Raw genomic sequence first — 27,203 nt, 5'->3', positions numbered from 1 at the left:
CATTTATCTTTACGCTTTATTTAAAATCGACAAACCGGTCATTAAACGGTAAAACCCCCTTTTATAATATTACTACTTATATATATATATATATATATATATATATATATATATATATATATATATATAGTTGTTAAAAATGTAGTACGTATCACTAGCTCCCTGTGGAACGAATCGGACTTACTAAAAACTACACTACTCTACGATTAGGTACACTGCCTATAAGTGTTGTAGCAAAGTTTAGGTATATCCCAATCTATATAAATAAATAATTAAAACTTGTGTAATTTCGCCGTATTCCGTAGTAAAAATAATAGTATTTCGTATACACCGCTGCACATATCAAGTTTTTGGCTCCGCTGCCGGGGAACGGCGAAACTCTATATTTTTACGCTATATTTATTATCTTTAAATATTTTGTATTTATATAAAAACATAAAAAAATAAAATAAAAAATAAATAAAAAATACTATATATATATATATATATATATATATATATATATATATATATATATATATATATATATATATTTAAGATATATAAAATTAAAAAATATTTTTATTTTTAGAATTTTAAATATAAGTTTTTTTATATTTTATATAAATATTTTATATAAATATATATCAGAAAATATAAAAATCAAATAAAAATAAATAAATTAAAAATGGGCCGAGTCAGTTTAAAAAGCCCGAATCAGATCTGGATTATTGGGCCATGCGATCGCATGAGCCCAATGCCTAATATTCATGCGATCGCATGATTGTCTGACAGGCTGATCCTTTGACGCATTAATTATAGCTGTAGGGTTTTTATAATTATTATTATTTAATTTAACTAGGGTTTGTATTAATTAATATATTTATATCTAGTTTTATTATTATTTGTAATTTAAAGTTTATTTATTTGTACTTGTTATATAGAAAAATATAAAAATAATATTTTTATATAAAATCTTATTTTTTATCATTTTTATTTTATATCTTTTAGAGTATGTGTCTTTTTATCGTATCGTTCGTAATTAGTTTTAAGATAATTTTTGCCGTAATTATTTTTATACTTCTAGATTTTTAGGCTTTGCCGTAAAATCCCTTAAGTGCTTTTTCTTTAGATTAAGATTTAGACGCTTTAGAATTTTACGACGTCGCTTATCGCTTTAGTTTTAAATAGATTTTAGTGCCTAATTAAGTTATTGCCGTTTTGGATATAGAATTGTATTTAAGTTTCAATACCTTTAGACGTAAGTTTTAAATTTTTTTTTTAGTTTTTAGACTTTTAAGTTACGACGCTTTACCTTCTTATTTTTATTTTCAACTTCTTATTTTTCGACGCACTTTTTCTTTTTCGTTTCTACGCTCTAGTTTTTAGGACATAGATTTTTATCTTCTTTAAATTTCGACGAAAAATTATTTTAAGTGGTTAAATTGATAGACATCTAAAATTTTCTGGTTAGTAGTAATAGTTGGATTTGTTAGTGGCGAGTTGTGGGCTTTCGATTTAAAGGGTCCTGGCTACCTGCTGCATCTATTGGCTATTCAAAACGTGGACAAAATCAGAAAAGTCTATTAATTTGATAACTTTAATAATTTTTATCTTTATAACTAATAGGATATTCAGTGAAGGCACCGAGCAAAACGTTCACCACCTTTCATACGTTCACCTCCTGTAATCAGATCAAGACATCTAGCAAATATTATCGCCGTTGATTTTTCTTTAGAATCATCATCTAGTCGAACGAGTACTCCGATTCAAATTTCCGATAATCCATTTTTTGAACCCGACTTCACAATTGAGAACCCGGAGGATATTCAAGGACAATTCCAAGATCCTGAACCACTAATCATTCCTCCTGAACCACAAACCGTTAAATTGGAATCTTCTAGTGACTCGGATTCAACAATTTCAAATATGGAAATAACGGAACCTCAAAGTATGGAAGATCGAATGAGAGCTACACGCACTGGCCAAGGACATGTCATTACGCGACCAGACATTAATGCGCTAGATTATGAAATCAAAGGACAAATCCTACACATGGTAACTAATCAATGCCAATATAGTGGTACGCCAAAAGAAGATCCAACCGAACATCTTCGAACCTTTAATAGGATTTGTACTCTATTCAAAATCAGAGAAGTTGAGGATGAACAGATCTATCTCATGTTGTTTCCCTGGACTTTAAAAGGAGAAGCCAAAGATTGGTTAGAATCGTTACCTGAAGGGGCGATTGACACATGGGATGTTTTAGTTGAGAAATTTCTTAAAAGATTTTTTCCGGTATCTAAAGCTGTAAGACTTCAAGGAGAAATTGTTACGTTCACGCAAAAGCCAAATGAAACATTATATGAGGCGTTGACAAGATTCGGAAAGTTGTTGAGAGGATGTCCTCAGCATGGTTTAGACACTTATCAAATAGTACAAATATTCTACCAAATATGCGAAGTTGCTACACGAAAAGACATCGACACAGCAGCTGGTGGTTCCATTATGAAGAAAACCGCAACCTAAGCTCACAAAATTATTGATAACACATCCTCTCACTCACATGAGTGGCACAAAAAAAAAGATATTTTTCGTTCATCTAAAGCGGCTAGAGCCGATTCTATCCATGACTTTAATTCCGTTTCCGCAAAAATAGATGTTTTCGAGAGACGAATGGAAAAGATGACTAAAGATATTCACGCAATACGAATCAGTTGTGAGCAATGCGATGGACCACACTTAATGAAAGATTGTCACATTGAGCAAACGATGGAACAACGTGAGAATGTTTCCTCCATGAACCAAAGGCCGAAAAATAATTATCAACCACCAAGGCCAAACTTCAATCGAAATCAAAACATTCTTTACAATCCTAATGGACCCAAAAATAACTCGTACAACCAACAAGGTCCGAATAACCAACCAACTCAAAACAACACTTTCAATCAACAAAGACCTAACTTGTATAAACCACCACAACAAACCGAAGAGAAAAAGTCAATTCTGGAAGAAATGGTACAAAAGCTAGTTGAATCTCAAACACAATTTATTGTAACTCAAACCCAAACGAATGAGAGGTTTGATCAGTCATTTAGAACTCAACAAGCCTCCATTCTGAATTTAAAAAAACAAGTAGGTACTCTGGCTAGATTGATGACTGAGAGGGAACAAGAAAAGCTACCGAGTGATACTGAAGTAAATCCAAGGAATGAAAATGTTAATATGGTGTCAACAAATTCAGAAAAACCAGTACCAGAAGATGGGAAGGTTTTAGATGTGAGTAACAATGAAGAAGTTACACCACCACTACCACCCGAGTATGTAAAGCCAGTGGTGGCACCATACAGACCACCCATCCCGTTTTCAAGAAAAGGAGTTGAGTATGAGCAAGTAATAGGTAATAAAGTTTGTGATACCTCTGGAAAGAAGAAGAAGAATAAGAAAGTGCAAGAAACAAAAACCGTAAAAGTAAACCCGGTGAAGACAGTTCCACCGAAACCTCCAACGGTAGTGCTTAACAATAATAAAACGCCTAAGTGTGGGGAAAATGAAGTAACACCTAATGATGATTTGATAACAAAGAACCCCGTTGTTGATGCGAAATTAAATGACCCCGTTATTAATAGTTCAATGAAGAAACTTATTAAACGGTTTCGCGATGCTGGAACCAAAAGGAACTTTAAGTTTTGTAACCGGTTAGTATCCAATCTATCGCCTAAAGAAAAGGCGAAAATAGTTGAATTTGTGGTTATTACACATGAATCCGACCAATGGCTAAAAGCAAAAGTCACAGATATGCAAGTTGATTATGGTCCAAGAGAAATTGACGATGAAGTTAATCACAATTTCGACACCACAGCTACCTAAGTGTGGGGAGATTCAAATGTTCTAAAAAGAAAATGATGTCTAGAGTTAGTTGTTCTGTTCTTGTGTAGTTCCGAGAATGGAATCCGATTGGTCTTTTCCTCTAGCAGACACTAAAGAACTAGTTTTCTCTCCCTATTCTGAATTTTTGTTTTGTAGGTTTTGTATAAAATTAATATGTTTTTTTTAAATTTAAGTTATGTGTGAATTTAAAACAAAATTTACTTTATTTCATTAAGTTTAAAAAATGATTTCTAAAATTCGTCATGAGTTAAAGACTAGATCATGGAACCAAAATTACTTTACCCGAGGGCGGGGTGGAAAATTTTTATTATCATTATTTTAATATTATTGATCTAAAGTATGCCAAAAAAAATGTATATATATGTTTGTAGTTTATCTAAAATAGGGTAAAATAAAGCACTTTCAAAGACTGGCATTAAGTTCAGGAAAAGCTACTAATTTTGACGATAAGACGCAAAACATATGTGAAATTACAATAAAAGGAATGAACGATGAGGCGCGCCATCTATCATTCGATGAGCTTAGTAATTACAAACTGTGTATTTTTAATCACTTTTCTACACTAATCACCCTCATGAATTTACATTTTTACTAATTTCTTGCAAATGAGGGCATTGCAAGATCTCAAGTGTGAGGAAGGGATTAAATTCTTTTGAGTTTTAAACATTTGACTTATACACTTGGTTTAATAGCCACTGTTAAATTTTACTAGTAAAACAGTTGTTGTATTAGAATCTAGTGCTCTTTGATAATAAAAAACAGCCCTAATCTTATATACTGACTACCCACTTCTAGTAAAAATTTTAAAATTTTTTAAATAAATGAATTCAAAATCTTGTTTATAAATATTTATGAACAATAAAACTAGGTATTAACATCGAAATTATTGTTGCCTCGGAAAGGACATAAATTGAGAAACAATCCAAAACGCTTGAATTCATTTAAAATGGAATAGAAGAGAATAAAAAGGCAAAGAAAGAAATATAAAAGCCAAGTGTGGGAAAAATTTACCAAGTTATTTAAATCACATATCACATATTTTTGTACAAATAATTGAAAGTACTTTGGTTTTGGACGATTTTAATCAGTTTTACCCGATTTCTTATAATATATTTGAAAGAAATGTGCCACTTGATTTAAAAGGAAGTAAAGTCTTCCGGAAAAAGAAATGAAGGAAGTAAAGTCTTTCAAAAAAGACACGCGCTTCTTGATTTAGGTCAGAAAGTTGTAGTCCAGATCAGTTGTAGGTTGACGAAAAATCTAGAAAAGTCATCTCTAAAATCAGCAGGAAATCCACGGACCTCAGCATCAAACAGGGTCGCCATGTGGTCAGACTTATCCTAACCATGAGAGGATCTGTCTCGTAAAATGGGGAGGGCGCCGTGCAAATTAGCTTGATAAGACTAATGAATCAGACCTCCAGAAAAGGATAATCTCCTTAAAGATTAAAAATCAGCTTTTAAGCCTGATATTACTCAATCCTTGAGATTGATCTTAAAGATTGAGAAGTATAAACTCATGGAATTCGATGATATCTAAACTCGAGCTTGAACGAGAAAATATTTTGATCAAAATTAAAACCGATTTGTTTTCTGAAAACCTATTTTTAATACGTTCATTACCATTGAACGTAAAATCCTAAGAATTCATCGAAATTCATTAGGTCACCTGAACCAAATCGGGTGTCAACCGTAAGAATGGTGGTTGCATAGTATGGTCGAAGACAGGACCTTGTGCCAGACCGAAAAATTATAGGGTGATCTTTACTATTACTCCTACAAAGGATAGTAATTGTATCCGACACGTTTTAGACCATGAACATCTGCATGTCATTAGACATTGCCTTAACAGTTGCTTGTTCAACGCTTTCCTTTACAACCGGATGGTAGTTTACCGAAAGGTAATATACGGAGTAAGTATATTGGACGTGTGCTTTCCTAATACAAGGTTAGCAAGTGGGTGACACAAAACCACAAGTTTTGAGCTAAAATTTTAAAATATGAAACCCACACAACCCACAAAAATATTTTGCAAACACCGGTGAAGGGTTATTCCGGAAAACTTATCTAGGGTAAAAGCTAGAATGAATTTTCAAAAGATCAAATGTTTTCATAAAGATCCAATTTCCTTAAGGATCTAAATTTTCAGAGTCATGTGGGACTGTAAACCACATCGTTACTATCATTATTTATACCGCTGTATCAAAATCACTGATGTATAAAGTGTGAGAATAAAAAAAAAAGTGATTCGAGTGAAGTGTGATTTAATTTCAAGTTTTGTATTGCTTGAGGACAAGCAACGCTCAAGTGTGGAGATATTTGATAGTACTCTAAATGAGCATATATTTAGTATCAATATCCTTCCAATATGTAAAGCTTTTAGTTATTATTGTTCTATTTTTATGTAATAATCGTTTAAATAAATAAGTGCGAAGACAAAAGAAGAAAATAACGATTTGAAGACGCAAATGACCAAAATGCTAAAAAGTACAAAGTACAATCCAAGTGGTTCAATTTATTGATGAGAAACGTCTAAAATTTACAAGAGTATAAGCCGCGGAACGCAAAGTACAAGATATCTACGCGTACGAAAGGACGTTCGAAAATCCGGAACCGAGACATAAATCGGGCGTAAACGTACGAGACAACGGAGCTAAAATTACAAGTCAACATTGCACAAGAATATAATATAATATATATAAAATTATATAAAATTATATATATTATATTTTATATATTAATTAATTCGAGCAGCCCACGTTTCGTTTAGCAAAATATTTGGGACAGGCTGGCCATGCGATCGCATGGCCTGGAGGAAGCTTTTCCATGCGATCGCATGGATGAAGGAAGCTGGCCACATCTATAAATTGCAGCATTTTCGGCCGAGTTCAACACCCTTTTTTCTTTCTTTCTCTCTATGTAATATATATTTATAATTTTAATTTTAATTTTAATTTAAGTTTAATAATAATTGGGTTATTGTAAGAAATGTTTTACGGGTTTTAAGTTGAAACTCTATCCGGGTAATGCTACGCGATTAATCACCACTGTAAGCTATATTCTTCCTTTTTAAATTAATGTCTCGTGACTAAGTTATTATTATACTTATTTGAGCCGAAGTAATCGTGATGTTAGACTAAATATTAAGATGGGGTTATTGGATTTTGTACCATAATTCGGGTTTGGACAAAAGACCGACACTTGTGGACATTGGACTATGGACTATTAATAGATGGGGGGTAATGTCTAATTGAATGACAACTCATTGGAACCTGTCAAACCTATCTTCAAATTAGTTAATCTAATAATTATTAAATTGATTACGAATGTCCTATTTAGTGACATTTATACGACATCGTTTACAATCATTTAATTAATCAGTTGGATTGGGTAATTGATTATTCATTATGGCCAAGTGAATAAATTAATGTATCATGGCCTAATTAAAACAGGGGTGGATTACATACAAGAATAATTGGTGTAATTGTTAACAAATTATTAAAACCTTGGATTACACTCACTCGATAACCTGGTGTAATTATTAACAAAGTATTAAAACCTTGTTACAGTTCGAATCCCTAATTAGTTGGAATATTTGACTTCGGGAATAAGGTTAATTTGACGAGCATATTATAATTATGATCGATGGACTATTATGGGCAAAACCATATTGGTATCAAATAAGCCAGGACAAAGGACAATTAACCCGGGTAACAATTAATTAAAATCAAAACGTCAAACATCATGATTACAGAAGTTTAAATAAGGATAATTCTTTTATTATATCTCATCGTACTTTTATTTACTGTCATTTATTTATTGTCATTTTAAATATTGTTATTTATTTTACGCATTTTAATTATCGTCATTTATCTTTACGCTTTATTTAAAATCGACAAATCGGTCATTAAACGGTAAAACCCCCTTTTATAATATTACTACTTTTATATATATATATATATATATATATATATATATATATATATATATATATATATATATATATATATATATATATATATATATATATATATATATATATATATATATATATATATATATATATATATATATATATATAGTTGTTAAAAATATAGTACGTATCACTAGCTCCCTGTGGAACGAACCGGACTTACTAAAAACTACACTACTCTACGATTAGGTACACTGCCTATAAGTGTTGTAGCAAGATTTAGGTATATCTCAATCTATATAAATAAATAATTAAAACTTGTGTAATTTTCATCGTATTTCGTAGTAAATATAATAGTATTTCGTATACACCGCTGCGTACATCAGTCTACTTTTGGCCATAAATATCGATGATACATCTCGCAGTATTCAAAAATGGCCGACCCAAAATAAGTGGAATCCTTTCATCCACTTCCATATCCAAAACCACGAAATCGGCCGGGAAAACCAACGACCCGGTCTTAAGTAGCATATTCTCTATAATTCCACGAGAAAATTTAATAGAGCGGTCTGCTAGCTGAATAGCCATACGCGTGGGTTTTAACTCCCCGGGGTCTAGCTGTAAATAAATAGAATAAGGCATTAAATTTATGCTAGCCCCCAAATCCGCCAACGCCATCACACAGTCCAAATTACCAAGTAAACAAGGAATGGTGAAACTCCCAGGATTCTCAAGCTTCTCGGGAAGCTTGTTTGCCACTACCGCAGAGCATGCGGCATTCAGCCTAACTGAAGACACGTTCTCCAGCTTCTTCCTGTTAATTAGCAAATCCTTAAGAAAACTTGCATACTTTGGCATACATGCAATCACATCAATAAAAGGCATATTTATGTTAATTTTTTTAATCAAGTCCATGAACTTGGACTTTTTTGCCTCTAACTTCTCCAATCTCTACTTCCTCGGAAATGAGAGCGGTGGTTGATACTCTTTAACTACCGTTTTAGCAGCAACGATTTCCGGTACCCATGCAACTTTCTCAATCACCTGTTCCGGCTCCTTTTCCCCCTCCGGTTCACTAGCAGCAACCGGCTCACTATCCTTAGCTAACGAAACCCTCAAATCGTACTCGTCGGGCTTCCTCGGTGTATCATATGCTAAATCACTTTGGGTGGTGATAGCATTAACTTGCCCATTCTTTGGGTTAGTGTCTGTTTTACTCGGTAACTCTCCCAGTTTCCTCTCATTACTCTAATTAGCAAGCTGACCAATTTGTTTCTATAAATTCTGAATAGCTGCTTGTTGATTTTGAAACATTTGATCATTCTTCTCATTGTTTTGGGTAACAGTAGTAACAAGTTGAGTTTGAGATATCACAAGCTTTTCGATCATAGCCTCAAGGTTGGACTTTTTCTCTTCGGCTTAGGTCTTCTGAAAATATTCGGGAGCTTGCTGTTGATAACCTCCACTAGATCCTGGCTGGAACCTCGAACCTTGATTACCTTGAGGATTATAAGGATTGTTGAAATTCCTATTAAACTGAGCACGTCCTTGAAACTGATTGTTGTTCTGTTGACTAATAAAAGCGATATCTTCTTTCTGATTCATAGTCAAACCTGCATCACAATCTTTTGCTAAATGTAATCCCCCACAATATTCACAACCAACCTTCATACCATGAATATCCTTATCCAACTTCTCTAAATGCCTACCAAATTTATCTAACTTAGCATTTATAGACCCATAATCATCATAAGCACCAGTAGTTTTGGTCCTCTTTACTGAAGCTGAACGGGGTAACTCATGATCTTGATGCCACTCGTGAGTGTAGGCAGCTTGCTTTTCAATAATCTCTAACGCTTCTTCTTCTGTCTTATCCATCAAAGTACCTCCTGCTGCTTGATCAATACTCTGACGAGTTGGTATGTCACAACCTTTGTAGAAAATCTAGACCTTTTGTAAATCATTCAACCCGTGTTGCGGACACGAGCGTAACATATTAGAATAGTAGTCCCAAGCATCAAATAATGTCTCACTGCTCTTTTGCCTGAATTGTGAAATTTCTGCTTGAAGTCTAGCAGCTTGAGACGCAGAGAAAAACTTTGATAAAAACTTATCCACCAACCCATCACAAGAGGTAATTGATGTTATGCGAGGTGTATATAAAATAGCTTATATTTTACTAGGAAAAACTATTAAATACGATACAATTTTACACAAGATATTTATTTATTTATAGAATGGATATACTTAAACCTTGCTACAACACTTATAGGCAGTGTACCTAATCGTACAGTAGTGTAGTTTTTAGTAAGTCCGGTTCGTTCCACAGGGAAATCTTTAAACAAAGCTCAACGCTATATTAGTTTACTTTTATAAAAATACAAATATATATATAAGTAATATTATTTATAAAGGGGGGTTTTTACCGTTTAATGACCGGTTTGTCGATTTTAAAACTTTAGTCGCAGTTAAAACCTAATGTAAAATATTAAATAAATAAAAGACTTAATTTAAAGCGTAAAATAAATAACGATAATGAAATTGCAATAAAAGTGAGATAAAATAAAATTGCGATAATTAAAAAGTACGATAATTAAAAGTGCGATTAAATAACAATAAATAAAGGTGCGATAATTAGAAGTGCAATTAAATATAAAATAAAGGAAATTAAATATGAAATAAAAGAATTATGCTTATTTAAACTTCCGTAATCATGATGTTCGACGTGTTGATTTTAGTTTTATGCCCATGGGTTAATTGTCCTTTGTCCTGGATTATTTAATATGTCCGTCTGGTTTTTGTCCATAACAGTCCATCAGTCATAAATATAAAGTGCGAGTGTCCTCATCAAATTATTCTTATACCCGAAGTTAAATATTCCAACTAATTGGGGATTCGAATTGTAACAAGGTTTTAATACTTTGTTTAATGAATACACCAGGTTATCGACTGCGTGTAAACCAAGGTTTTACTACTTTGTTAACAATTACACCAATTACCCTTGAATGTAATTTCACCCCTGTTTTAATTATTCTAGTGGCTATTAATCCATTCCAGTGTCCGGTTAAATGAACGATTATTCGTACATATAAATACCCCGCCCATCGTGTCCGATCGAGTGTATATGGTAATTTATAGGGACGCCCAATTGTAAATCTTTATATTAACATTAACAAACTATCATTTAGTTAAACAAATATAAAGCCCTTTAATAGCCCATAGTCTAATTTCCACAAGTGTCGTTCTTTTGTCCAAACCCCAATTATGGTACAAAGCCCAATTACCCAATTTTAGTAATTAGCCCAACATCATGATTACTTCGTTTTAAATAAGCATAATAATAACTTAGCTACGAGACATTAATGTAAAAAGGTTGAACATAACTTACAATGATTAAAAATAGCGTAGCGTTACACGGACAGAATTTCGACTTACACCCTTACAACATTCGCTAACATACCCTTATTATTAGGATTAAAATTAAAATTAAAATTAAATTATATATATATATTTTACGTATGATAAGAGAAGAAAAAGATTATGAATTGCGATCAGAATTCGGTTGCTTTTATAGGAAAAGTTGATTTTTGGGGCTCCGCGACTCGCGGTGAATTTTCTCTTCAAACTCCGCGAGTCGCGGAGAATGAATTTACAGCTCAGTCCTTGGAGTCTTTCTCTGCCGACGGTTTTATTTATAAATATAATATATATATAATTAATATAATTAATTATATATTATATTATATTTATATGCATAGTTAACTTGTAATTTTTAGTCCGTTGCGTCGAGCGTTAAGAGTTGACTCTGGTCCCGGTTCCGGATTTTCGAACGTCCTCGCGTACAATTTTATATTTTGTACTTTGCGTTTTGAATCTTGTACTCTTGTAATTTCGAGACGTTTCTTATCAATAATTGGAACCTCTTTGATTGTCTTTTGTTCTTTTGAGCTTTTTGGTCGTTTGCGTCTTCAATTCGTCGAATCTGTCTTTTGTCTTCACCTTTTATTATTTAAACGAATATCACTTGTAAATAGAACAATTGCAACTAAAAGCTTGTCTTTCTTGAGGAATAATGCTATGAAATATATGTTCATTTTTAGCATTATCAGTAATCGCTCCCTCGGGTTTCTTATCTAACCATCTCTTAGTTTCTCCCTTAAGGGTCCAGGGAAGAAGCCTTGTCTTGATCGAAGTATCAGCAACCTCATTCACCTTGAATAAGTTGCAAACATCATTGAAAACACGAAGATGCTCGTTAGAATCCTCACTATCCTTACCATGAAATTGGCAATCAGAAGAAATCAAACTCAGTATTGGACCTGTGATTTAGAAAGGCTGAGTGATGTTTGGTTGAGTAATCGAATTTCCTTGACCAGCTCGGGTGGCCTTCAACTTTTTTGCCATAGTCTGAGGACGAGGAGGTTGATCAGCCATCTCTTGAGTCTCAAAAATATCTAATGAAACGTAAGTGTCTTCCTCTTCATTGATTTCAGGTGGTGTATCCGGCACCACAGTCTCAGAACTACTATCCAAATGAATTATATTATCACTCGAAGAAACGGGTGAATCCACTGTAGACTGTTGCTCTTGACTTAACGCTCTAAATAACTCTCTTTCGAGTTCGTCAAATGGTCGAAGAATCGGAGAATCTGAAGAACACGTATGTGGCATACACTACCTGCTATCTTGCAAAACACAAACGATAAAACGATTAAACGCACCGACTCAAGAAATAACTAAAATCTAAGAAAATAAATCCTAATTAATCACAAATAGATAGCAATCTCAAATTGACACAACTTTCCTCGGCAGCGGCGCCAAAAACTTGATGTGTAAAATCGCGTATATAATTTATCAGTGAAAAATACCGGTTTAATTGATTAAATACACTAACGGGCAGTGTACCGGATCATGTACTAGTATGATTCGTTAAAGTTCAAAGTTCGTTCCAAGGAAAGTTTTAGGATCAACTTAAAATTGTAACTACAAGTAACTAAACTACTTTATTTAGAAATCTAATGAAATTACGAGTTTTGTAGTTTTGGCTATTTAACGATTAGCCGAATCAAGATATGGTTTATAAAAGTAAAAACATTATTTTTGTTCTTTTTAGTTTATGTGCTAGCACTTAACAAATATTAAAGATAGAGTTGTATTCAATTCAAACAAGAATGTTCATCTAGACCTTTTACTCTCGGTAATGGATGTTCGTGTTATTAAAATCTTTTATCTCATCTATGCATGCAAATTAACCAAACGGGTCATCAAGAGTTCTCTTAATGACCACCCAAACTCTATTACACAGTATAGGGTTCCCTTTCACTTAAGACCTTATTGTTTGTGTTCAACTAATTAACTAACTTAGTATTCGATTAACAATTGTGCTTACGTTCGCTTACACAATTCATTCCCATTCAATTTACTAGTCTTTACCCAATTTACCCCTGGTCCGGTTTAGCAAACAACCACTTAAGACAAAGCAGTTGTAAATTAAAGTGTTAAATTAACCCAGGGTTCCCTTGATCAAACAAACACAATAATTAATTGAGAGCAAACATGTAAACATGAACAAGCTTGGATCTTTTAATCAAAACCAAATTAACATGCATAAAATCCTTGATAATTCAAATAGACATCCAAAACCTCGGTTATTAGTCTAGACAAACATTAAATAATTAGCCAACAGTCATGGCTAAAATCAAAATCACAATCAAAGTAATAGATGAATTCATTGTTTAACACAAAGAGATAAACCTAGTAGATGAATGAATCTTGAATGATGGATGAATCGAAGCACGTTCCCGTAATGATTGAAGCGTTAGAATGATCTTGGAATTCCCCAAAAATCACCCTTTTTCGTCCAAAAGCTGCTGCAATTCGTAGAATATGATAATTAGGATAAAAATTCGTGCTTTAAATACCCCAATTCTGAAGCCGGCTGGAGATGGAGCGGCGCTCCAATTGTTGAGCGGCGCTCAATATGCCATATACCTGATCTGTGGACTTTCAATGGTAATGACCTAATGAATTCCAGGTGAATTCCTAGGATTTTACATTCAATGGTAATGAACGCATTGAAAATAGGGTTTTCAGAAAACAAATCGGTTTGTAATTTTTATCAAAATATTTTCTCGTTCAAGCTCGAGTTTAGATATCATTGAATTCCATGAGTTTGTAATTCTCAATCTTTAAGGTCAATCTCTAGGATTGAGTAATATCAGTCTTAAAAGCTGATTTTTAATCTTTAAGGAGATTATCCTTTCTGGGGATCTGATTCATTAGTCTTATCCAGCTAATTTGCATGGTGCCCCCCCCATTGTACGAGATAAATCCTTCTCATGGTTAGGATAAATCTGACCACTTGGCGACCCTGTTTAATGCTGAGGTCCGTGGATTTCCTGCTGATTTTAGTGATGACTTTTCTAGATTTTTCGTCAACCTACAGCTGGTCTGGACGACAACTTCATGACCTAAATCAAGAAGCGCGTTTCTTTTTTGGAAGACTTTACTTCCTTTTAATGATGGAATTGATTCATCGTGTAGATCCATCTCTTCTTTTCTTTCATCGGGTAAAACAGTTTAGTTTAGTCCAAAGCAAAAGTATTTTCAGTTATTTGTTACAGATATATGTGACATATGTTTAATATAACTTGGTAAATTTTCCCACACTTGGCATTTATTTTCCTTTTTATCGTCCTCTATTCCATTTTAAATGAATTTTAACATTTTAGTTTGTTTCTTAATTTATGTCCTTTCCGAGGTAACAATAATTTCGGTGTTAAAACCTAGTTTTATCGTTCATAAATATGTATAAACATGATTTTGAATTCATTTAATTGAAAATTTTTTAAAAAATTTTACTAGAATTGGGTAGTCAGTATATAAGACTAGGGCTGTTCTTTTTTATCAGAGAGCACTAGATTCTAATACAACTACTGCTTTACTAGTATTTTTAATGGTAACCAAGTGTATAAAGTAAAAAATTTTAAAATCCGAAAGAATTTAACCCCTTCCCACACTTAAGATCTTGCAATGCCCTCATTTGCAAGAAATCAGTAACAATTTAAATTATTGAGGGTGATTTGTGTGAAAATGATTAAATTTTACCAAAGTTTCCAAATATATTGGCGTTTGTTTGCTGAATGATAAATGGTGCACATCATTTGTTCATTCCGTCTTGTTGTTATTTCACATATATTTTGCATCTTGTCGTCAAAATTAGTTGCTTTTGCTGAACTTAATGCCAGTCTTTGAAAATGCGTTGTTTTACCCTGTTGTGTACATAAGATAAACTGCAAATATATATACATATTTTTGAAGTTTGGTATATTACCCCACATTCAAAAATTATTAAAATCTAAGAATAAAAGTTAGACAATTATAAAAATGATTACAATATTAACAAAAGTATTAAACGTATCAATAATTACAAATTACAAAAAAAAATAATAATAAGTAAACTAAGGATGATATTGGTACCAATAGGGGTTCCAGGCATAACCATAAGTGCTATAGAATGCTTCGGCAGGGTCATACATAGGATATGGTGGCTGCATCTCTATAGACCAAGGAGGGAAGATGGGTTTCGGTGTAGGAATATAGTTTCTACCTATATGTTGGCAATGAGCTATGATTTGGTTCTGATGAACTTGCCAATCTTCAAATGCTCTCTGTCTAGCATTTTCGTATTCCTGAGAAGCTATAAACCTATGCATTTCTTGCATCTCATTCCCCCCTCCTACATTACCTTGTTGCTGGTTTCTCTCCACCTGTGGATGTCTACCATGGTATCGTACTGCGGCGTTATTTCGCCTCTTCAAAACTTTCGCACCATGGTATACATTTAAACCTATAGTATCGCGGGGTTCCGGCTCTTCTAGTAATAATCCCCCCCGACTTATATCCACACCGAGATATTCACCAATCAAAGTAATAAAAATACCACCTCCTATTATGCTATGTGGTCGCATCCCCCGAACCATAGCTGATAAATAATAACCCACACAATATGGTATACTTACAGCGCTTTGTGGGTCTCGAATACACATATGGTAAAACAAATCTTGTTCATTTACCTTTTCTTTGTTTTTACCCCTTTGTGTAATCGAATTAGCTAAAAACCTATGTATCACTCTTAATTCGGCTCTATCTATATCCAAATAAGAGTAATTTCCCCCTTTGAAACGGTGATGGCTTGTCATTTGACTCCACACACCGTGTGTATCAAAATTTTCATCTATCTTTCTACCGTTTAGTATCAATCCTCTACAATCGGCAAACGCTAACTCCTCAGGCGTATATATACGTAAAGCCTGAGCCATGTCCAGTAAAGACATGTGGCGCATCGAACCGCCTAACAAAAATCTAATAAAAGAACGATCGGTTAAACTTGCTACCCGATCATTCAACTCTATACTACATAACAATTCTTCACACCATACTTTATATACAGGTCTACGTATGGTGAATAAACATACCCAGTCATTAAAAGAAGAATTACCATACCTCTGTACAAGTAATTCCCTAATTGGCCCGGCCAATTCTACAGCTTCTAAGGGTCCCCATTCTATGACCCTTGGTACCTCAACAACCTTAGAATGAAGAGTATGCAAACCCCTTTGATATTTTGGATAATCTATCCAAAGTCTGTCAAATCTCAGGTTCGGGTGCAACTCTTCCAAGTGCATATCGGAAAAGGTCATGACTGGATGAGGTATATCCTGCTTGTAGTAGTTATCCACCTCCTGTTGTTCCAAATTCTCAGCAGGAGCATTGCGGGCTTGGGATGAAGATTCACCCCTTTCATTCTGCAAAACACATCAAACACAATTTTTGTGCATCCAAATATGCATTAGTGTCAGCAAAATCATCAATCAAAATAATTACAATGACATTATCAATTTATATCAAACTTAAGCTCATTTTCACATTTTTATCAAATCTACACTTTTTCAAATAAGCATATACGAAAATGTTCGCCAAGTTCATAAGCATTCAACTCAAATAACATGTCAAAATAATCATTACTAGCAATTAAACAAGTCTCAAATGGCATTATCTTTCAAAAATCAAGTTCATGAATTTTAGACTTGAAAAAGTCCACTTTAATTCTCAAAATCATGTTTAGGCTCAAAGTTTGGATCATTTAACTACCTAGACATGTTACACTACTCAATTTATCAACAATTCATGACAAAAATCGGCCATAACCTGTTTATATCAAAAAGCCCCAAATTTGCTCAAGAACACAAACCCTAGATTACTCAAAATTTGAAGTTTAAGGCTTCTAATCATGTTAAACAGCATCAATCTAGGTTATACAAGCATAATACATAAACAATTTAAGCCTAATTACACTAAAAAGCATCAAAATCAAATTGGAAAATAAATTGCTCAAGAACATCAAATTTCGAATTAAATGGTGTTTAGGTGTAGAAATTTACCGTTTTTCTTGAGTAATTCTTAGATAGCTGATAATGCTAAAAACGAACATATATTTCATAGCATTATTCCTCAAGAAAGACAAGCTTTTAGTTGCAATTGTTCTATTTACAAGTGATATTCGTTTAAATAATAAAAGGTGAAGACAAAAGACAGATTCGACGAATTGAAGACGCAAACGACCAAAAAGATCAAAAGAACAAAAGACAATCAAAAAGGTTCCAATTATTGATAAGAAACGTCTCGAAATTACAGAAGTACAAGATTCAAAACGCAAAGTACAAGATATTAAATTGTACGCGAGGACGTTCGAAAATCCGGAACCGGGACCAGAGTCAACTCTTAACGCTCGACGCAACGGACTAAAAATTACAAGTTAACTATGTATATAAATATAATATAATATATAATTAATTATATTAATTATATATATATTATATATATATATTAAAAACCGTCGGCAGCAAGAAACTCCAAGGGTGTGAGCTGTAAATATATCTCCGCGACTCGCGGAGTTTTAAGGGCATTTTGCCGCAAGTCGCGGAGCCCCAATTTTCAACTCTGGCTATAAAGCCAACCGAATTCTGATCAAATTTCATCATCTTTTTTCTTCTCATTCATACGAGTAATATATATATATAATTTATATTTTAATTTTAATTTTAATTATAATTCTAATAATAAGGGTATGTTAGCGAATGTTGTAAGGGTGTAAGTCGAAATTCTGTCCGTGTAACGCTACGCTATTTTTAATCATTGTAAGTTATGTTCAACCTTTTTACATTAATGTCTCGTAGCTAAGTTATTATTATGCTTATTTAAAACGAAGTAATCATGATGTTGGGCTAATTACTAAAATTGGGTAATTGGGCTTTGTACCATAATTGGGGTTTGGACAAAAGAACGACACTTGTGGAAACTAGACTATGGGCTATTAATGGGCTTTATATTTGTTTAACTAAATGAAAGTTTGTTAATGTTAATATAAAGATTTACAATTGGGCGTCCCTATAAATTACCATATACACTCGATCGGACACGATGGGCGGGGTATTTATTTGTACGAATAATCGTTCATTTAACCGGACACGGGAATGGATTAATAGCCACTAGAATAATTAAAACAGGGGTGAAATTACATTCAAGGGTAATTGGTGTAATTGTTAACAAAGTGGTAAAACCTTGGTTTACACGCAGTCGATAACCTGGTGTATTCATTAAACAAAGTATTAAAACCTTGTTACAATTCGAATCCCCAATTAGTTGGAATATTTAACTTCGGGTATAATAATAATTTGACAAGGACACTTGCAATTTATATTTATGACTGATGGACTGTTATGGACAAAAACCAGACGGACATATTGAATAATCCAGGACAAAGGACAATTAACCCATGGGCATAAAACTAAAATCAACACGTCAAATATCATGATTACGGAAGTTTAAATAAGCATAATTCTTTTATTTCATATTTAATTTCCTTTATTTTATATTTAATTGCACTTCTAATTATCGCACTTTTATTTATTGTTATTTAATCGCACTTTTAATTATCGTACTTTTTAATTATCGCAATTTTATTTTATCGCATTTTTATTATTCGCAATTTCATTATCGTTATTTACTTTACGCTTTAATTTAAAGTCTTGTATTTATTTTTTTTACATTAGGTTTTAACTGTGACTAAAGTCTTAAAATCGACAAACCGGTCATTAAACGGTAAAAACCCCCCTTTATAATAATAATATTACTTATATATATTTGTATTTTTATAAAAGTAAACTAATATAGCGTTGAGCTTTGTTTAAAGATTTCCCTGTGGAACGAACCGGACTTACTAAAAACTACACTACTGTACGATTAGGTACACTGCCTATAAGTGTTGTAGCAAGGTTTAAGTATATCCATTCTATAAATAAATAAATATCTTGTGTAAAATTGTATCGTATTTAATAGTATTTTCCTAGTAAAATAATAACTATTTTATATACACCTCGCTTCACATCAATAGCATCCTTCTCAACATGATTTTAGCAAAAAATTTGGTGATTAACGGTTAAAAATTGGGATTTTTGGGGGTGTTTTTCGGGTTTTTCGCGTGCAGTTTTCGCTGTGTTTTTATTGTTTTGGGGTTGGGACTGATCTGTTCTTCGGTTATATTTTTTTCTGATTTTTAGTCCCTCCGCGAGTCGCGGAGATTAACCCTCCAAACTCCGCGAGTCGCGGAGTTTGGTATATTTTTTTTTTTTTTTATAATCATTAACTTATTAAAACAATTAAGTACTTAATTTTAAAATTTTGTTTCCCTTGTTATTTAGGACGAGGTCGTTTCGGATCGATGTCCTAGTCCGTCCTTCGACAAAATTTTAAAATTTGTCTTTTTGTAGCGATTGTTTTAAAAGCTAAGATTTTTGGGTTTTTTCAATGTTTTTGGCATACTCTAATTCAATATGATTAAAAATAATGATAATAAAAGTTCTCGTCCCTTCCTCGGGTAAAGCAATTTCGGTTCAAAGACCTAGTCTTCAACTTACGACGAATTTTAAAAATCATATTCTTAACTTAATGAGATAAAGTAAATTTTTATTTTTAAATTCACACAACTTAAATATAAAATTCAAAATTAATATTAAAAATTCACACCAAACTTAAAATTTAAAATGCATAAAATTAAAAATTTATATTTTAAAAATTAAAAATTCACACCAAACTTAATTTAAAAATTCATATTATAAGTTCACACCAAACTTATATTAATTTTTTTTTTTTTCAAATATTTACAATTTTAAATATATTGTTTTTACAAAATTTACAATATTAATTTAAGATTTTAAATATTAATTTTAAAAACATGGTAAAAATAAATTTAAAAATCTTTTTGTCTTTTTATCCCACTTTAATCAATCAAATATTATCAAAAATATGCGCCCCTCTTTTCGGTAAAGTAATTTCGGTTCCAAGACCTAATTTAACTCATGACGAATTTTTGAAATATTTTGGTTTGATTGATTAAAGATATTTATACCTTAAGAATAAACGTTAAATTTCGCAGTGATGTAATAAATTTTTGAATGATATCAATAATTTCGGTCGCCAAACCTAATTTTATTCAATACCAATTTAATACTTTTTAGCGAACAAATTAGCGTTTATTATCAAAAGGTTAAAAATAAAAATAAAAATAAAAACTGTACAGACATACCTGTGAAATAGATTTCTTAGTTATATGATCTATCCCATTCATAAGATAGTCGGTTTAATTGGTTTTCCATGGCTACATAGGCGTAACCTCGAGCATTCAGTGTCTTTTCTTCTAAACATATGAACGGTCCGTCTCTGCATAAAGTAACAAATTCGGTATTTGAATAGGTTTGATTATTTGAACATTTACCTCCATGTGACCATTTTCCGCATTTGTGACATCGTTCTAGGTGTCGTGCTCTTCTTTTCGCTGCGGATTTTGATTTTCCTTTACCAAATTGTAACTTATTATCTTCGCATCTGGATTCTTTTCTAACTCCGTCCATTCTTTCTCTGATTACTGATACTATTTCACTCGGCAGTATGTCATTATTTCTTTTAGTGATTAAAGCGTGTAGCATTAGACCATGGTTTAGTTCACAGGCAGTCTTCATTTTGTAAAAACCTAAAAAAAATAAAAATTCAGAATGGGGGGAGAAGACTAGTTCTTTAGGGTCTGCTAGGGAAAGACCATTCGGGTTCCATTCTCGAGAACTACACGAAAACAGACAATCTAACTCTTACAGAAATACATATTATCCTTTAAAGACTTGATTCTCCCCACACTTAGTTAGCTGTGGTGTCGAAATTGTGATTAACTTCGTTGTCGACTTCCATCGGACCATGTATGTAATGTTTAACTCTGTGACCATTAACTTTAAATTCAATCCCATTTGAATTTATTAATTCTATCGTTCCGTATGGGAAAAATCTTTTGACTATGAATGGTCCAGACCATCTTGATTTCAATTTTCCAGGAAATAGCTTGAATCGTGAATTGAAAAGAAGAACTCTGTCTCCTTCTTTAAATTCTTTTGAACTTCTGATTCTTTTATCATGGCATTTCTTCGTTCTTTCTTTATAGATTAACGAATTTTCGTATGCTTCATTTCTTAATTCTTCTAATTCGTTTAGTTGACTTAATCGTAGACGTCCGGCTTCATGTAAATCAAGATTACATGTCTTCAAAGCCCAAAATGCTTTGTGTTCAATTTCTACTGGAAGATGACATGCTTTTCCATAAACAAGTCTAAAAGGTGTGGTTCCAATTGGAGTTTTGTAGGCTGTTCTAAAAGCCCAGAGTGCATCCTCCAATTTAATGGACCATTCCTTCGGATTTGATCCTACGGTTTTCTCTAGAATACGTTTTAAAGCTCGGTTGGTATTTTCAACTTGTCCACTTGTTTGTGGATGATATGCGGTGGAGATTTTATGAGTTACTCCATATCTTTTAAGAACTTTCTCAAGTTGATTATTACAGAAATGAGTACCCCGATCACTTATTAAAGCTTTCGGTGTTCCAAACCTTGCAAAAAGACGTTTTAAAAAGTTGACTACAACTCGTGCATCGTTAGTTGGGAGAGCTTGTGCTTCCGCCCATTTAGATACATAATCAATGGCTACGAGTATATATAGATTATTATTAGATTTTGGAAATGGACCCATAAAGTCAATACCCCAAATGTCAAATACTTCACATACTTGGATGACATTTTGTGGCATTTCATCACGTTGACTTATTTTTCCGGCCCTTTGACATGCATCACAGGATTTGCAAAGAAGGTGTGCGTCTTTGTAAATTGTAGGCCAATAGAATCCAGCTTCATAAACTTTTCTTGCTGTTAGTTGAGGCCCATAATGCCCTCCTGTTGGTCCTGTGTGACAATGGTTTAATATTTTACTAGCTTCATCTCCAAATACACATCGGCGTATTATTCCATCGGGACAACTTTTAAACAGATGTGGATCTTCCCAGAAATAGTGTTTTATATCACTGAAGAATTTCTTTCGTCTTTGGTACGATAATCCTTTTTCAAGGAATCCACAAACTAAGTAGTTTGCATAGTCTGCAAACTATGGGATTTCATTATAATCTATCTTCAATAGATATTCATCAGGAAAGTTGTCTTGTATGGCTGATTCATTTAGAACTTCTAATTCGGGATTTTCAAGACGAGAAAGATGATCAGCGGCGAGATTTTCTGCTCCTCTTTTATCTCGGATTTCAATATCAAACTCTTGTAAGAGTAAGATCCAACGTATTAATCTTGGTTTAGCATCTTGTTTTGAAAATAGGTATCTAAGAGCAGAATGGTCGGTATAGACCACCGTTTTTGCTAGAACGAGATATGATCGAAATTTGTCAAAAGCAAAGACAATAGCAAGGAGTTCTTTTTCAGTAGTTGTATAGTTTGTTTGTGCTCCTTGTAACGTCTTACTAGCATAATATATAGGTTAAAATCGTTTTTCAATCCTTTGTCCTAAAACGGCTCCCATTGCAAAATCACTTGCATCGCACATTAGTTCAAATGGTAGATTCCAATTTGGTGTTATCATGATCGGCGCATTAGTGAGTTTATCTTTAAGAATATTAAAAGATTTGATACACTCATCTGAAAAGATGAATGGCGCATCCTTTTCTAGGAGTTTATTCATAGGAGTGGCAATTTTAGAAAAATCTTTTATGAAACGTCGGTAAAAACCGGCATGCCCTAGAAAACTCCTAACTCCTCTAACATTGGTGGGATGTGGAAGTTTAGCAATTACATCTACTTTAGCTCTATCCACTTCAATTCCTTCTTTTGAAATTTTATGTCCAAGAACGATGCCTTCTTTAACCATGAAATGGCATTTCTCCCAATTAAGAACTAGATTTGATTGTTCGCATCTAATTAGCATTCGTTCCAGATTAACTAGACATGATTTAAATGTATCACCGAAGACTGAAAAGTCATCCATGAATACTTCCATGCATTCTTCTATCATGTCGTGAAAAATCGCCATCATACACCTTTGAAAGGTTGCAGGGGCGTTGCAAAGTCCAAATGGCATGCGTTTGTAAGCAAAAGTACCATAAGGGCAAGTGAATGTGGTTTTCTCTTGATCCTCGGGTGCTATTGGAATTTGAAAATATCCGGAAAATCCATCTAGAAAACAATAGTAGCTATTTCCGGCTAATCTTTCCAACATTTGATCTATGAAAGGTAAGGGAAAGTGATCTTTTCTGGTGGCGTCATTTAATTTTCTATAATCAATACATACACGCCATCCTGTTACAGTCCTAGTAGGAATAAGCTCATTTTTCTCATTTGTAATGACAGTCATGCCACCCTTCTTAGGTACGCATTGAACTGGGCTTACCCATGGACTATCAGAAATTGGATATATCAAACCTGCATCTAGCAGTTTAATAATCTCTTTCTTAACTACATCTTGCATATTAGGATTTAGTCTTCGTTGGCGTTGCACATACGTTTTATGACCTTCTTCCATAAGGATTTTATGTGTGCAATACGAAGGACTTATTCCTTTAATATCATGAATCTTCCATGCAATGGCTGGTTTATGAGCTTTCAACACAGAAATGAGTTGTGATTTCTCATTTTCAGTAAGAGAAGACGATATTATTACAGGTAATTCAGATTCACCATGTAAATAAGCGTATTCCAAATGGTTTGGAAGTGGCTTTAACTCTAATTTCGGGGGTTCTTCTATCGATGATTTATATCGATATCTGTCTTCTTCTTTTAGCATTTGAATTTCTTCTGTTGTTGGTTCATATCCATTAGCTATAAGTGTAGCTAACATTTCAGCTTCATCAATTGGTTCATTACCTTCTCCTAAAGAACATTCTCCTGTTCCTTGTAATTCTGGAAATTCTTCTAATAATTCTGCATGTGCATCTATAGTTTGAATATAATAACATGTATCATCTGCAGATTGTGGTTGTTGCATTGCTCTATCAACTGAAAAGGTAACACTCTCATCCTCTATACTTAGGGTCAGTTTCTTACCGAACACGTCTATCATTGCTTTAGCCGTGTTTAAGAATGGTCTTCCTAATATGAGAGGAACTTGAGAATCTTCTTCCATGTCCAAAACAACAAAATCTACTGGAAATACTAAAGTACCAACTTTAACTAGCATGTTCTCCATTATCCCTCTAGGATATTTTATTGATCTATCGGCTAGTTGTATGCTTATTCTGGTTGGTTTCAATTCTCCAAGGTCTAGTTTAGCGTATAGTGAATACGGCATTAGATTTATACTAGCACCTAAGTCTGCCAATGCTTCTATTGAACTAAGACTACCCAGAAAACATGGAATTGTGAAACTTCCTGGATCAGATAGTTTTTCTGGTATCTTATTCAACAGCACTGCTGAACAATTAGCATTCATAGTAACAGCCGAGAGTTCTTCCATTTTCTTTCTATTTGAAATTAGATCTTTCAAGAATTTAGCATATCTTGGCATTCCTGAAATCACATCAATGAAAGGAAGATTTACATTTATCTGTTTAAACATATCCAAGAATTTGGATTGCTCGGCTTCAAGTTTTTCTTTCTTCATTTTACTCGGGTAAGGAAGTGGTGGTTGGTATGGTTTAACATAAGGTTTATCCTTAACTTTGTTATCTTCATTAACCTTCTCAACTACCGGTTCTTTTTCCTTATCTTGATCAGGTTGTGGTTCTTGTGGAGTAGGAATAGTTTCATCAGAAGTTACAGGTATTTCAGGTGGTTTAAGTGTTGTACCACTTCTTGTGGTAATAGCTTTAGCTGTTTCATTCCGGGGGTTAGCATTTGTATCACTAGGTAGACTTCCCGGTTTTCTTTCACCTATTAACCTTGCTAGGTTACTTACTTCTTGTTCCAGATTTTGAATAGAAGCTTGTTGATTTCTAAATGATTGAGCATTTTGTTCATTAGTTTGTTTTTGAGAGGTGAAAAACTGCGTTTGAGTTTCAACTAGCTTCGTCATCATATCTTCTAAATTCGGCTTTTTATCATCGGTTTGTTGTGGTGGTTTGTTTTGAAAATTAGGTCTTTGCTGATTGTAATTGTTATTGGATACTTGTTGATTGGTAGGACCTTGTTGGTTGTTGTATGGAATATTTCGGTTATAATTCTGGTTTTGATTGTAAATCGGTCTTGGCGGTTGATAATTATTCTGATAATTATTTCCAGGCCTTTGGTTTATGTATGAAATATTCTCTCTTTGTTCCATTGTTAATTCAATACTGAGACAATCTTTTGTCAAATGTGGTCCTCCACACTGCTCACAACTAATTCGTATTGAGTGAATATCCTTAGTCATCTTTTCCATTCGTCTCTCCACAGCATCTATCTTTGCGGAAATGGAATCTAAGTCATGGCTAGAATCGGCTCTAGCTGCTTTAGATGATCTAATGATGTCTTTTTCTTGGTGCCACTCATGTGAGTGGGAAGCAGTATTATCAATAATTTTGTAAGCATCAGTTTCGGTTTTCTTCATAATAGAACCACCAGCTGCTATATCTATGTCTTTTCTTGTAGTGATGTCGCATCCTTGGTAGAATATTTGTACTATTTGACAGGTGTCTAAACCATGTTGCGGACATCCTCTTAATAACTTTCCATATCTTGTCCATGCCTCATATAGAGTTTCATTTGGTTTCTGTGTGAACGTAACAATTTCTGCTTGAAGTCTTACGGCTTTAGATGCAGGAAAGAATTGTTTAAGAAATTTGTCAACTAAAACGTCCCATGTATCAATCGCCCCTTCAGGTAACGATTCCAACCAATCTTTGGCTTCTCCCTTTAAAGTCCAGGGAAATAACATGAGATATATCTGTTCATCCTCCACTTCTCGGATTTTAAATAGTGTGCAGATCCTATTAAAGGTACGTAGATGTTCATTTGGATCTTCCTTCGGCGCACCACTAAATTGGCATTGATTAGTCACCATGTGTAGAATTTGTCCTTTGATTTCATAATCTGGCGCATTAATGTCAGGATGAGTAATTGCGTGACCTTGGCCAGTGCGTTTAGCTCTCATTCGGTCTTCCATACTTAAAGGTTCCAGATTCTCCATAATTGAATTTGTTGAATCGGTATCACTAGATGATTCTGATTTAATGGTTCGTTCCTCAACAATCTCTGTTTGAATGATTGGTGGCTCCGGAGAAAAGTTTAGTGGTTCAGGATCTACGAACCGTTCCTGAATATTTTCCGGATTCTCAATTGTGATGTCGGGTTCAAAAAATGGATTATCGGAAATTTGAACTGAAGTACTTGGTCTACTGGATGACGATTCTAAAGAAAAATCAACGGCGGTTATATTTGCTAAATGTCTTGATCTAGTTACAGGTGGTGAACGTACAAAAGGTGGTGAACGTCTTGCTCGGTGCATTCACTGAATATCCTATTAGTTTTTAAAAGGAAAGAAAAATTATAATAAGTTATCCAATCAATAGACTTTTCTGATTTTGCCCACGTTTCGAATAGCCAAAAGATGCAGCAGAGGGGCAGGATTCGTTTGGTCTCAATATAATTGAGGACTGTTTGGCTCCAATAACCCGGTCCACGTACAAATCCAACTATTACTACGAACCAGAAAATTTTGATGTCTATTAATTTAACCACTTAAAATAAATTTTCGTAATTTTAAGAAATTTAGATAAGAAGTAGAATAAATTCTAAGTCCTAAAACTAGAATAGCGAGAAATAAGAAAGAAAAAGAGTTCGTCGCAAAAGGTCGAAAAAGAAAAAATGGTTGAAAAATAAAAGGTGACGGAAAAATAAAAGAAACTTATAAAAACTTAAAAATACTTGACTAACCTAACCTTATTACTACAACTAACTTAAAATTATAATCGCAAATTGAAATTACTAATTGGAATGATAATTGGTACATAGTAAAAGGTCTAAAAATATTAAAGCTTACAGGAAAAACTAAATCCCAAATGGAAATAACTT

This window comes from Rutidosis leptorrhynchoides, chromosome 3 (genome assembly GCF_046630445.1).
Source record: "Rutidosis leptorrhynchoides isolate AG116_Rl617_1_P2 chromosome 3, CSIRO_AGI_Rlap_v1, whole genome shotgun sequence".
Classification (NCBI taxonomy): domain Eukaryota; kingdom Viridiplantae; phylum Streptophyta; class Magnoliopsida; order Asterales; family Asteraceae; genus Rutidosis; species Rutidosis leptorrhynchoides.
This window is presented reverse-complemented; position numbering follows the sequence as displayed.